The 12,791-nt window shown below is 36.7% G+C and overlaps 1 protein-coding gene across 4 annotated transcripts in view; it reads left to right on the top strand.

Moving 5' to 3' along the window:
- LOC145680868 (TBC1 domain family member 19) overlaps positions 1-12,791 on the top strand; it is a 193,091-nt gene that overhangs the window by 163,871 nt on the left and 16,429 nt on the right. The window contains exon 15 of one of the 4 annotated variants that reach the window (XM_081752007.1): positions 2,298-2,421. The exons of the other annotated variants lie outside the window; for them this stretch is intronic. The gene's annotated coding sequence lies outside the window, so the exon portion shown is untranslated. Of the gene's footprint in view, positions 1-2,297; positions 2,422-12,791 lie in introns of those variants that run through there. 4 annotated transcript variants of the gene reach the window in all.

Here is a 12,791-nt window from a genome sequence, read left to right on the forward strand (position 1 = left end):
CTCAGTAACTCATCTATAGAGCGTGGTTTCGAGGAAACTATACATCTGTAGATCGAAAACGGTAATTGCCTGGGCAATACTCTCAACAAAACTTGGGGTGGCAAAGGGGGGTCGAGAATACTATTCGTGTGGAGCAACTCCAATAAGTACTCTGTCGGCTTTTTACTGCCCCGTGTCTCGAATCTCGAAGTTAAAATGGAGGCACGGAAGTTAGCTAGTTTCTCTTCACTCAAGTACGCTTCCCTAAAATGAGTGACGAGGTCCTGATAGTTCCGGCACTTCCCTATCGTGACCTGTACCCATTGCCTTGATATCCCTCGACAATCAATTTTATCGTTTAATAATTTATTTAAGAACAACAAATCAAAAACCCATCTCTTTTTTCCTAATGTTTGAAAAATAAAATTCATTACTAACATACGGGACATACTTTGGGTAGAAACCAGCTTTCTTATATGCAAGCATTTTTAAGAATTTTAAACTGTATATTTTGTATTGCATCAGAGTATTTAGTGACATTTGGTGTCCAAACAGTACAACAGTATTCTAGTTTTGACCTTACATATGAGAAATATCACCTTATAAATGTTGATTCTTTGTAGAAATCCTGTCCTATCCTATAAATTAAACCTAGGTTTCTAGATGCACTACTCGTTATCGCGTCAATGTGTTGAGCAAAGGTTAATTTGCTATCAAATATATCTCCTAGATCTTTGATAGTATTTGGGGTAGACAGGGAATTGCCACTTATTGTATAAGTAAAGTTAATTACATTTTCTTTCCTCGTGAAAGATACAGATTTACATTTGGATACATTCAGCACTAATTTATTCTTATCACACCACATTTGAACTCTTTCTAGATCCTGTTGAAGTTTCACGCAGTTATCAATCGAACTTACTTTGGAGTATAATTTGAGATCGTCGGCAAGATTATGCATAGCCATCCTTCTTCTATATCTTCCACGGAAAGATATGCCAATGCCGAACAATTTCGAATATGTATACGTACTTCGGAATCGTCCATGTATTGTTTTGTACTTGCCTCCACAAACATTGATTAAAATGAAAGCTGTAACCTTTAGTAGTTACATCAGGTTACATACGTTTTGGCGATCTAATACACGCTTGTTCAAAATCGATCTTTATTACTCTTGGATTCTTATTGGGAACTATTTTTCACTATAGAGAAGAAACGTGTCTATGCTTCAATATTTCATTTTGGTAAAAGCGCGTACACTACTGGGATCACCTTACTTTCTTCCGTGAAACTTCCCAAGTCCGCGTGTATAGTATATACTTGACTAAATTGTTTGCTACAACTTTTAAATGTACCATCCACGAAAAACAAGACATTTCCAACACTTGTTTACCCTTTGTAGAACAGTCACTAACACTATTTTCACTCCTATAATTTGCGAGGAGAAAACTAGACCCATGACGCATTCTTACAATTTCTTCGGCAATACCGATCACCCGCGAGTTAGGAGAATACATTGTAACACTCAACTTGTTTCTTAATTATGTTCAGTTGACCTCTTGATTGTATCGTATCTCGGTATTTCAGTTGCAAACTCGAAACCTTTGTTAAACAGAAGACCAAATTCTTCTCTGTACACTTGTGACGACGTTGACCCCTAATCCTGCCGAACACGTTTTTTCGCATTGTATAACTTCTCTTTAACTTCAGTGGCTGCAATATCTGGTATGCACAATTGTTCCCTTGTCGATATAATTTCTTACTTATCGTTCATTATAATTCGTACGGTGCACCTTCGATGTCTTTGTTTGTAACAAACCCAATACATATTACCATTTTTGAACGACGAGAGAGGGAGGTATTGATGTAACCATTATGCAAAATACTCAGTTTTCACTTGCTCGTTGAAATAATAATGACTGTACTCATTTTCAGTAAATATGGAGCACAAGAAAATGAGTAACGTAACTAACACCTTGACGTAGAAGATGTAACCGAATGAAGACTTTCCGTGTTCCGCCACTCAGGAATTTAGTTCATTTGTTAATGAGTCATCCTATTCCAATCTCCAGAATAACAAGTCTCCCTCTCGCGCTCCCTTTACTTTTTGGTCCTGCCAGACATGACCTAATCGTTATCAACGCAAAAACTGAAATACCCTAAGGGTGCAAACAGATGATTTTTCAAAATAGTTCATAAGAGAAAAATTTGCTTCCCAGAATTAAACAGCGCATACAATACAATCTAAAATTGAATAAGCAGTTTTTAAAATGATCTCTGGTTTGTAAAATTAATATGATTAATTCCTTTAATTTCAGCTTCTGAACCAAGTATTAGTGGAGTACAATCCGATCCAAGAAAAAGTCTCCATTTCATATATTACAACATTTCAGATACAACGTAAAAGTGAAATAAAGACATATTTCTGTACATAAAAGACAAAGTTCTATCTGAGTGACTGACTGATCAATGCACAGACCAAACTGCTCAAACTATAAACTTGAAATTTGGACAGTACGTAAGGTTTGTGACATAGGGTACTACTAAAGAGAATTTTTGTAAATTCGACGGGAAATTGAGAGAAATATGGATGGAAATTAATTTAATAAGATGGCCGTATCTCCGAATTCCTTAAGGTTACAGACTTGAAACTTGGTATTGAAATTTCTCATTTAAAATAATATGACACTTTTTTTTAAATAGCGTTTTCTGATATTTTACTAAAAGAGTAAGAAAAGAAGTGGAGGATTGCAATTATTATAGTATGTCGATATTTTGAATTTCTGAAGGTTAGAAACATGATATTTGAATTTCTCATTTAATATAATTAGACACGTATTTCAGCGTTATTTGATATATTACCTAGAAAGGAAGGAAAGGGGCGGAAAGAAAAATGGGTGGGCATTACACTTATTATAATAAAACGCTCAATCCCCATAGTTAGAGACTTGAAATTTGGTATTTGTCTTTCTCATTTAAACTAATTTGAGATGTGTTTAAGCGTTTTCTGATATTTTAGTGAAAAGAGGAAGAAAAGCAGCGGGAAAAAAGGTAGGGACTGCATTTATTATAATAAGATGTCACCCTATACGTATTTTTTATATCTGGCTTAAAAGGAAAGAAAAAAAGGTGAGAATCACAATTACAATAAGATGTTTATATTTTTGGATCCCTGCCTATACGAAAAAAAACAGGCACCTGTACAGTTAATGTCAATATGTGCCTAAAAATAGAACACGACTTTTCACCTATACAGTGCCTAGACTTATCCAGTTAATGTGCCTGTATAGACGCAGAGAACATGCATTTACAAGCGTCAAGCACACACAAGAAGCCTTTACATTCAATGTACAGTATATGTTCAGAGAAAGAAACAGTTTATTTACAGGTGAGGAACATGCTGTTTTCAGGATCACTAACACAAACACAAATTCATAGACATGCACATGTCTAGAGAAAGAAACAGTAGATGTACATTGCATGTATAAAGTGAAATACATGTGCTTTTCAGGTATGCAGCACCCAATTAGAACACCCAGCACCCCTTTAGAGCACCCAACACAATAACTGTAAAATGTTTGTACTTTGCCTGTACAGATACATGTACATTGTTTGTACAGGTACATGTACACTGCATGATTATTATTGTTCTTAATTTTTTTTTTACATGCACTGAACAGGCAATGTGTATAATGCTTGTACAGGTTACTTGTGTATTGCATGTTGATTAACTTTTTACATGCACCGAATAGGCAACGTTTACAGTACCTGTACAGGATACGTGTGCATTGCGTGTTCATATGATTTTATGTTATATCATTTTATTTTATATGCCGTTAGAATTAAATAAAGACAATTACGTAATTCCGTCCACATTTTTGCTGACATCTTGTGAGGATATTTTCAATCATTAAATTTGTGCATGTATTGTGGCTGTACTTCACAGTTAACATAGCCTTTACAGTTAGCAACCCCAGTTTGCAGGCAAATATTACCAACATGAAAGACATACAAGCTACTATAAAGATCCATGTTTCCTTTACACGAAAAAGCACTGTATATCAGTGGCGTAGCCAGAAACTCATTGAAGGAGAGGATTAAGCCATTAACATTACTAGGATATTTAGCTGAGGGGGGCATGGCCCTTACTTCTGAGAATTGAAAGAATTTTTCAGTGATCATATAGTATTGTAATGGTATTCTGGGGGACAACATTGCCCCCTTTAGTTACGCCTATGACTTAAACACATACACATATCTCAATATACAAACGACAAAGTTCAGAGTGACTGACTAACTGATTGATTAATGCATGGGTCAAACCACTTAAGCTAGAAACTTGAAATTTGGACAGTACATAAGATATGTGATGTAGGGTGCCAGTAAGGAAGGATTTTTGGAAACTCAACGGGGAATGAGAAGAATGGGATGGGAAAAACTTTTAAAAGACGGCCGTATCTCCGAATTCCGTACGGTTAGAGACTTGAAATTTGGTATTTGGATTTCTCATTGGAAATAATTTGACACATTTTTTTAGCGTTTTTTTTTCTTAAATATTTTACTAAAAAGGGGAAGAAAACAGGTGGGGAAAAAAGGTGTGTGAATTGCAATTATTGTAATAAGACGTCGATGTTTCGGAATCTCTGAAGGTTAGAAACATGAAATTTGGTATCTGAACCTCTTATTTAAAATAGATCTGTATTTCTGTTTTTATATCTATATGTAACCTAGAAAAAAAAGAAGGGCGGGAAGAAAAATGTGTGGAGGAATACAATTATTAAAATAAGATGTTTGTACCTTGGGATCTAAGAAGGGAGTAATGAAACTTGGTATTTCAATTTAAATTCGGTGTGGTTGCAGGTTTATGAGGTGCGATGCCGTAGGCCGAGTACAAGTAAAAGCGGGGGGTTTGGGGACGAAGCTCCCTGTTACTTGAACTGAAATTCGGTATAGCTCGGAATTCTGTCAGGTTAGAGACATGACACTTGGTATTTGAAGTGAAATTCGATATACTTACATGTTTATGAGGTGCGAGGTCGTAGGCCGAGCCTTTACGGGCGTCTGGGAGCAGTGGCGTAGCTAGGGAGGATCCAGGGATCTAAACATCCCGAAATTTTTAAAAGTTGTTAAATAAAGGCTAAAATCGCGTTTTCAGTCAAAATTGTTAAGGGAGGAGACCCCCGACCCTCCTCGAAATGAAATCCTGTCTACGCCACTGTCTGTGTGCAAAGTCTCCAGCTAGCCGAAGGCTAGTAAAATTAAAAATGACGATATTTGTCATCACGGCCAAACGATAAGGCCGATTGAAATAAGTTTTGGTATAGTTAGGTCCCAATCTGGTATATACAGGAGATTTATAATATTCACTTTGATTATAATACGTACCCTAAGGGGAGAGCAGCGGTGATTTTTTTAACGAATTATTAGTATCTCACGAGCTATTCAACTTATTAAGTTTAAATTGGGTATATTAGCTCATAATTAAAAATAAACAGACATGTTCCCTAGTGTTTTCGAAAATTCCCTCTTTTAGGGAGGGGATATTTTCTATATTCTATATGGGGAATTTATAACGCGTTATACGTAAAATAACCCAAAACGGTCAATATTTCTGTTGAATCTATAGTTTTCAGGGTCGCTGACATGAGCAATGACAATTACGAAATTGTTCAATCCAAGTTTAGCCCCCATCGACAGTAAGGGAGAGGTAATAAAATATTCAAATTGAACAAGATAAGTATCGAATATATAGTTGTTGGGATCGCTGAGATGATTAGTACTAATCCAGAAGCCATTCAAATCTAAGTAGCCCCATCTCCATGGGGGAGGGAGGAGGCGCAGCATTTCATCAATTGTTGGTCTGATGAAGCAAAGCGGGTACGTTCAATGCTAATTAAAATCTGCTTCTCTGTAAGGAATCTTTCGGTAGTCTGGAAATCGCTTGTACAGCGGGGGACACTTCTAAATGGTACAGCCATATGGAGATTTACGGCTAAGGTGTACCATTTAGAAGTGTCCCCCGCTGTACAACACATATTTAACTATTCCTTGTTGGATGTTAACCATGTAGCTGTACATCACCTGTATATTGCTGTTAGCAGTAGCTTTGTACAGCCAATGAATAGTCAATGCAAAACACATCAATCCAGATGTACTTTTCTGTCGAATTGCATGTATTATTCACAGGAACATTCCCTGTAGCTGCAACATGTAGCATGCCTATGTACAAGCTACTAAACACATAGTGTACAACCCAAGGTTTGAGTGACTGTACATTGTTATTTCAAATATGTTAACGTTAAGAACAGCCTCTGTAACGGGAATGTTTCGGAAGTCTGGAAAGGATTTATACAACACATGTTCAGGTATTTCTTATCAGGTGTTAAAACATGCAGCTGCACATCGCCTGTACATTGCTGTTAGGAATATCTATGTACAGCCAATGCAGGATCAATGCAGAATACAAGCCATTCAAGGTATACTTCGTGGTCGATTTGCATGTATTCTTTTAAAAAAGCATTCATTGTACATTCAGCATGTAACATGTCTGTGTACAGGCTTTCAAACACATAATATGCAATGCATGTTTTGAACGCATGTGGAGTGCTTGTTCATTTCAAACATGTTAACATTAAAAACAGTCTCTGTAAAGGGAATGTTTCTGGAGCCTGGAAGTCATTCCTACAACATTTGTTCAACTATTCCTTGTCAGGTGTTAAACATGTAGCTGTTCATCGCCTGTACATTGCTGTTAGGAAGGGCTATGTACAGGCAGTGTATGGTCAGTGCTCAACAGACGTCAATAGAGTTATACTTTTCTGTCGAATTGCATGTTTTCTTCACAGAATTATTCATTGAAATCCAACATGTACCATGTCTGGGCTTAGGTTATCAAACTATAACGTGCAGGGCTTCTAATAAATTTGACGGAAGCCAGCACAGGTCATATTGGTATATATCGTGCGAAGTATAATATGAAATTTGAAACTCAACAAATGTTTATTAACAAGTAAAAGTATGATTTTTTTACACGTTGAATAACAAATAACCTGTTCGTTCCTATCAACGACAAGTGATAGATAGTAACGAAGTTCAGAAATAGTAATTTATATATCGCATTCTTTGAATACTTCTTAACCATAAATACTCTTTTATACTCAATCTTATAAATAACACTTCAAATAGAATATTAAAGTGAGCACAAATGATACTTGAGTAAAGGGCCTCGTGACAAGTGAAGATTTGCAACATATTTGAAGGTTAATAAGACCAAATATATATAATTAAATGAGGCTTTTTTATGCCAGAATGGTACCTTAGAACTTCCTTTCCCATTTACATATTTTTATAAAAAAAAATAGTTATAATATTATAGATTATGACCTCCTTTCGGACGTCGTTATTTTCCCAACCCTGCGTCTTACCTGTTAAATCCAAAGTGTTTGAAAATCGGTACGGGACGGTTTAGCTCCGGCTCTAGTACCGTAATTGCCCACCAGATGGCAGCACACTTCAGACACAGGCTAGTAAGTAATAGATTATCTCTTTCTCTCTGAAGAGTTTTAATCATTGTGCTCTTAAATATATTCTTATACAAAAAATAAATACAAATACATTTATTGGAACTATTACGTTACATAATATATTCTACCTCTCTCTAAATTTCTAACCTTTACCTTACAAATAGTCCACAATAAATGGAAAAAAGAATTGTTGACCAAGAATAAATTTCTCTACTTACAGTTTTCTAGAATCTTACAAATGTACTTTAACCCGCTGCTCTGTTCCCATTTACTATACACATATACTATTCGGGTCAATATGGCCCATAATTAAATTGTATGGGAAAAGGACCAGGTTTTCAAACAATGAGTAGTTTATTTAATACAAGGTTGTCCCAAAAGTTCGTAAACACTTGCTAACAATTGACATTTTATTCGCCAAGTATTTACATACCAAACATTATTCCTCAAAATAAAGACCATCATGTTCTAAGACTTTCTGCCATCGAACTGCAAGCATTCGGATCTGGTTCAAGTACCATTCAGCCGGCTTCGAATTAAAGAATTCTTGACACGCTTCCGCGACTTCATCAAACGATTCGAATCGGCGGCCCTTCAGAAAGTGTTGCATTGAGTGGAAAAGGCCGTAATCTGATGTAGCACAGTCCGGACTGTATGCAGGATGTGGCAAAACTTCAACCCCGTCCACCTCTGCAAACTTGTCTTTGGTCTTCCTGGCGGTGTGTGGCTTTGCATTGTCCTGCTGCATCAACGCGCGCTTTCGGTTGATCAGAGTCGGGTACTTTTGCTTCAACTTGTCATAGACCCGCTCCAGTTGCTGACAGTACAGTTCGGCATTGACGGCACGACCATTAGGAACCAACTCAAAATGCACGATTCCTTCAAAGTTCCACCACACGCACAACATGACTTTCTTGCCGAAGCGATCTTGTTTTGGAACTGATGGTGTTTCTTGCCCTTTCTTAACCCATCGCTTGCCTCTATTGTGCTGGACCAGATAGACCCATTTCTCGTCCGATGTCACAATACGCTTCCAAAAACGGTCGTCCAATGGAATACTGAGCAATTGACGGCAAATTTCAACTCGTTTGTTGGCTTGTTCTTCGGTGAGTTCGTGCGGATCTTGGCGCGGCTTTTTGTGAACAAAATCAAGTTGCTTCAAGTGTCGGTGAATTGTCGATTTGCCAACTCGAAGCTCAGCAGCCAATTCCCGAGTGGTCGCTGAAGGCGCAGTGTCTAACCCGGTTTGCAAGTCTCCATCATCCAACTTTAACGGCCGTCCGGAACGAGGCTTATCTTCAAGACTCATGTTGCCTGACTCGAAACGCCTGTACCACTTTGAGATCGCAGCATATGCAATTGTTCCTTCACCTTCGGCAGCACAAATCTCTTCTGCAGCTTTTCTGGTTGAGAGTCCTCGCTTCCAGCAATAGCGAATCAAAACTCGCAACACCATTTTATCAATTGCCATCTGGAATACACAAATGAAGAGCATCCCTATCACGATATAAACACACAAACATTTAACAATTGCATAAAATTTCAAGTTTTTGCATGTGTTTACGAACTTTTGGGACAACCTTATAGTCTAGTGCTAAGAAAATATTTTAATTGTCTTTAAATATTTTACAATGCATTACATGTACACTCATGTACAAAATGATTATCGCATATATATAAAACTGTTTTCATGTAAGAATATAATTTGATAATGATTTTGCAGGGTACTCTTAATACTGGTACTAAGTGTATAATCGGGAAATATATATTTGTGGTAAATTTCATAGGAAAAGAATTATAAATACGAAAATTAGAATGAGTAAAACAAAATGTTGCTAAATGGACAAGAAATTTTTATTTCGTTTTATTATTCTTATTTACTCCTCTTTGACATGCTCTTTTGACATTCTTATTTACTGCTCTTTGCCTCATACATGTCTTTGCCAATTATACATATACATATACTAACATTATAAGAAATACCGGGCGAATACGTTATCAAATTATATTCCTACAACATATTTATAGACACGCGACAATAATTTTGGACATGAGTGTACATACTTTCCCCGATGGATGAATGGTTACACTCGTTGCCTTATAATCAAGGGGTATCGGCGTCGATCCCCGGTGGGGACACAAGTGGTTCGGATCCCACTTTGAATTGTAGGTCCCGTCCTTAGGATGTTTCATCATCCCATGGAAGGCAATAGCAAACCGTCGTGGGTTCACCTTGCACAGGGACCTTCGGGTCAAGACCTGCCTCCGAGCAGAAAATTTCATCATCATCATGATATGTACATACTCTTGATGAAACCAAAATGTAGGAACTTTTGAATTAGACACAAATATTGGACATTTGCTAATGGTTTACTGTATTTTAACTTGGAACATTAGTTATTTTCACCTAAAACAAGATGGCTTATGGTAGTAAGAATTTTATTACTATGCAGCTGTTCATATTTGTAAAGGCCACATGTTTTACTGGTTTTACTCTTCACAAGATTGGTAATTAGTAAAGAGAATATAACACATTAGACGCGCATAACACTTGTTGGTAAATTTGGTAAGCGGTACTATTGACAAGCTTCCATGAAACAAATTGGTAAGCGTTAGACTTGATCACACCAGTCTTTATTTACAGAGCGGACAGTAATAACCAGCATGGGATTTCATATGATTCTAGCAAATAAAGCAAACCAAATTTATCTTGTTGTCGTTAGGTGATAGACAGTACCTGCACCTTGCACGCTTGATAAGAATTTGCTTCGGGTTTTATCACTGTAGCTTCAGATTCACAATTTCTTTGTGCTCTGGTTACAATCCTTCGAGTCTTGTCACTTCTAAGCATATATTGTCTAGATTGTATCTCAGGTAAAATTAGAGATTTTCCAAGTTCTTCCAAATACAATCTTCTTTTGATGAGATTTCCTCCTTGTCAGCGTGGATTGTTTCAAGTCCACAAAATAAATTCATTGTAAGCTGATACATCGATCATATTATAGAACAATATGATTGGCCATATGTTGGTTTTGTGCTTACATGTATATGTGTTCACAAGTTGATATAAAGTGTCTACAGCTCTTTTAGTTGAATTACAATCCAATATTATGTTAGGTTTCTTGTCAACTCGGTTGCTGATTTCTTCTGTGTGAAGAATACTCATGAGCACATCGTTTCTAATTTTCTTAGCGATATAATGTGCAACGCTTGTATTGTTTGCAAAATAAAACAACGGTGAATGCAGTTCTTTGTTTGACAAAATTTTCGAAAGTTTAGGTTTGTTTTTCCTTATTGTCCCAAGCGTGGTTATTTTCTTTTCAAGAAGATGCTGTCCTAAAGTGAACGAGATGAAAAAAAATATACAAGTTGCATTATAACCAATTAGTTAGGAAACAAGATCACTCACAACAAGCATACCTTGGTTCATCTCAGGCTATGCACCAGATTCTTTACATAGACCCCTATATATACATGTTGCTTGAGTACGTAAGATGTTTTGCTATCATATACAGTCCAGATTTTTATACCGTATTTTGCCCGTTTACTTGGTATATATTCCTTGAATGGCCAACGAACTTTAAATTCTAATAATTGTTCATCAACAATAACGTTTGCATCAGGATAATATAGCTTAGGAAGAACTTCCATCCACTTTTCCCACATCACGAAAGTAGATACACAAGTTCTGCGAGAAATATAAAACAGCAGTTGAAAATACACATACACACCACAGAAAAACTTCTTCGGGTCATATTGACCCGAACAGTACATTAGTAATATATAGAAAAATTTCGAAAACCGTTAATAATAAAAGTTTGAGATTTTCAAAAATATAATTTGGATTGAATAAAACAAAGTCACAAACTTCATTCACATTACAAAAATTATCATAAATTTTATGAGAAATCAAAATCCATTTCGGGTCAAATAGACCCGAACAGAACAGCAGGGTTAAACCTCTTAATATTGCCAATTCTGTTTTACAAAACGTTAGGAGAATATGGTATACCTCTCTCTGCCAAGAAAAGAATAAATAAACCACAGACAATTTCTATAAACTATTACAAGGAAAGAATACATATTAGGTTTCATTATTATTACCAATGTAAGGTTTTATATGTTTGACATGACGTTTTATTACAACACTAGGTTGGTCACATTTCCTTAACCAAAGGGTATTTAAGGTAGATTTATTAATAATCTCAAATGGCCCATGAAATAAGGGGGATAACTTAGATGTGTAATGTTTCATTAATGAAGCCTTTTGAAACTTTTTGACATACTTTTTGAGCTTCAGAACAATTACATGATTCTGTGCTTTTATTATAACATTTCTCTTTTCTACGCCATGCTTTATCAATATTGATGGTGACTCTCCTCAACCTTTCTTCTTCACCCTGCGCTTTGGTTAACTCTTCGAAATCTATTTCCCACAACACATGAAGAGGTGTATAAAGTTTTCTTCCCAGAAACAATTCGGATGGCTCGTATCCCGTACTCTCACTTTTACTGATGTTTAAAGTGAACTGGATTCTGTCCAACAGTTCGGCCCAGTTATGTTGATGTTCATTAACATAAACACTCAACATATTCTTGAGAACTCTATTCACTCTCTCACAAAGATTACTACTAGGATTGTACGGCGCTATACTAACATCCTGGATACCTAAACTGAAGAGAAATTGCTTCATATGGTGACTACAAAACACTTGAGCACGGTCATGGATAATTTTCTGAGGTTGTCCTACTAACATGAACAACTTGATCAAGTGTTTACATATAACCTTGAAATTCAAGGAACGCAAAGGCTGAAGCATGACAAACCGTGATGATGCGTCCGTAATGACGAGGATATGACGGTAGGGTCCCGAATTTGGTGGTTGACCGACGGTATCAAGATACCAACTGTTGTTCGGTGCGGTAACCTTCCTACTGTAGTATACTCCTTGCCTTTTCCTGTTGGTGTCCTTGCAGAGTTGATATCGCTAACATCTTCCCACGTATTCTCTGACGTCACGGTATAAGGTCTTCCAGGTACATCTAGAGGTTATTTTCGCGATAGTTTTCGAATAACCAGCGTGAAAACCTCCCATCTCATCAGTATGGAAATACTTCATGATAGAATACACCATTTCCTTTGGGAGACTATCCTCCAACCATGGTCTCGTCTGCCACGGGTCTTCTTCATTAAGATTCCATTCTAAAGGCAGAATTCATTAACTCTTTGGCCTCGCTGCACTTCTTGGATAATATTCCGGATCTTCCCGTTGATGTTCCTTTAACGGC

This window comes from Thermobia domestica, chromosome 3 (assembly GCF_964235325.1).
Source record: "Thermobia domestica chromosome 3, izTheDome1.hap1.1, whole genome shotgun sequence".
Taxonomy (NCBI): Eukaryota; Metazoa; Arthropoda; class Insecta; order Zygentoma; family Lepismatidae; genus Thermobia; species Thermobia domestica.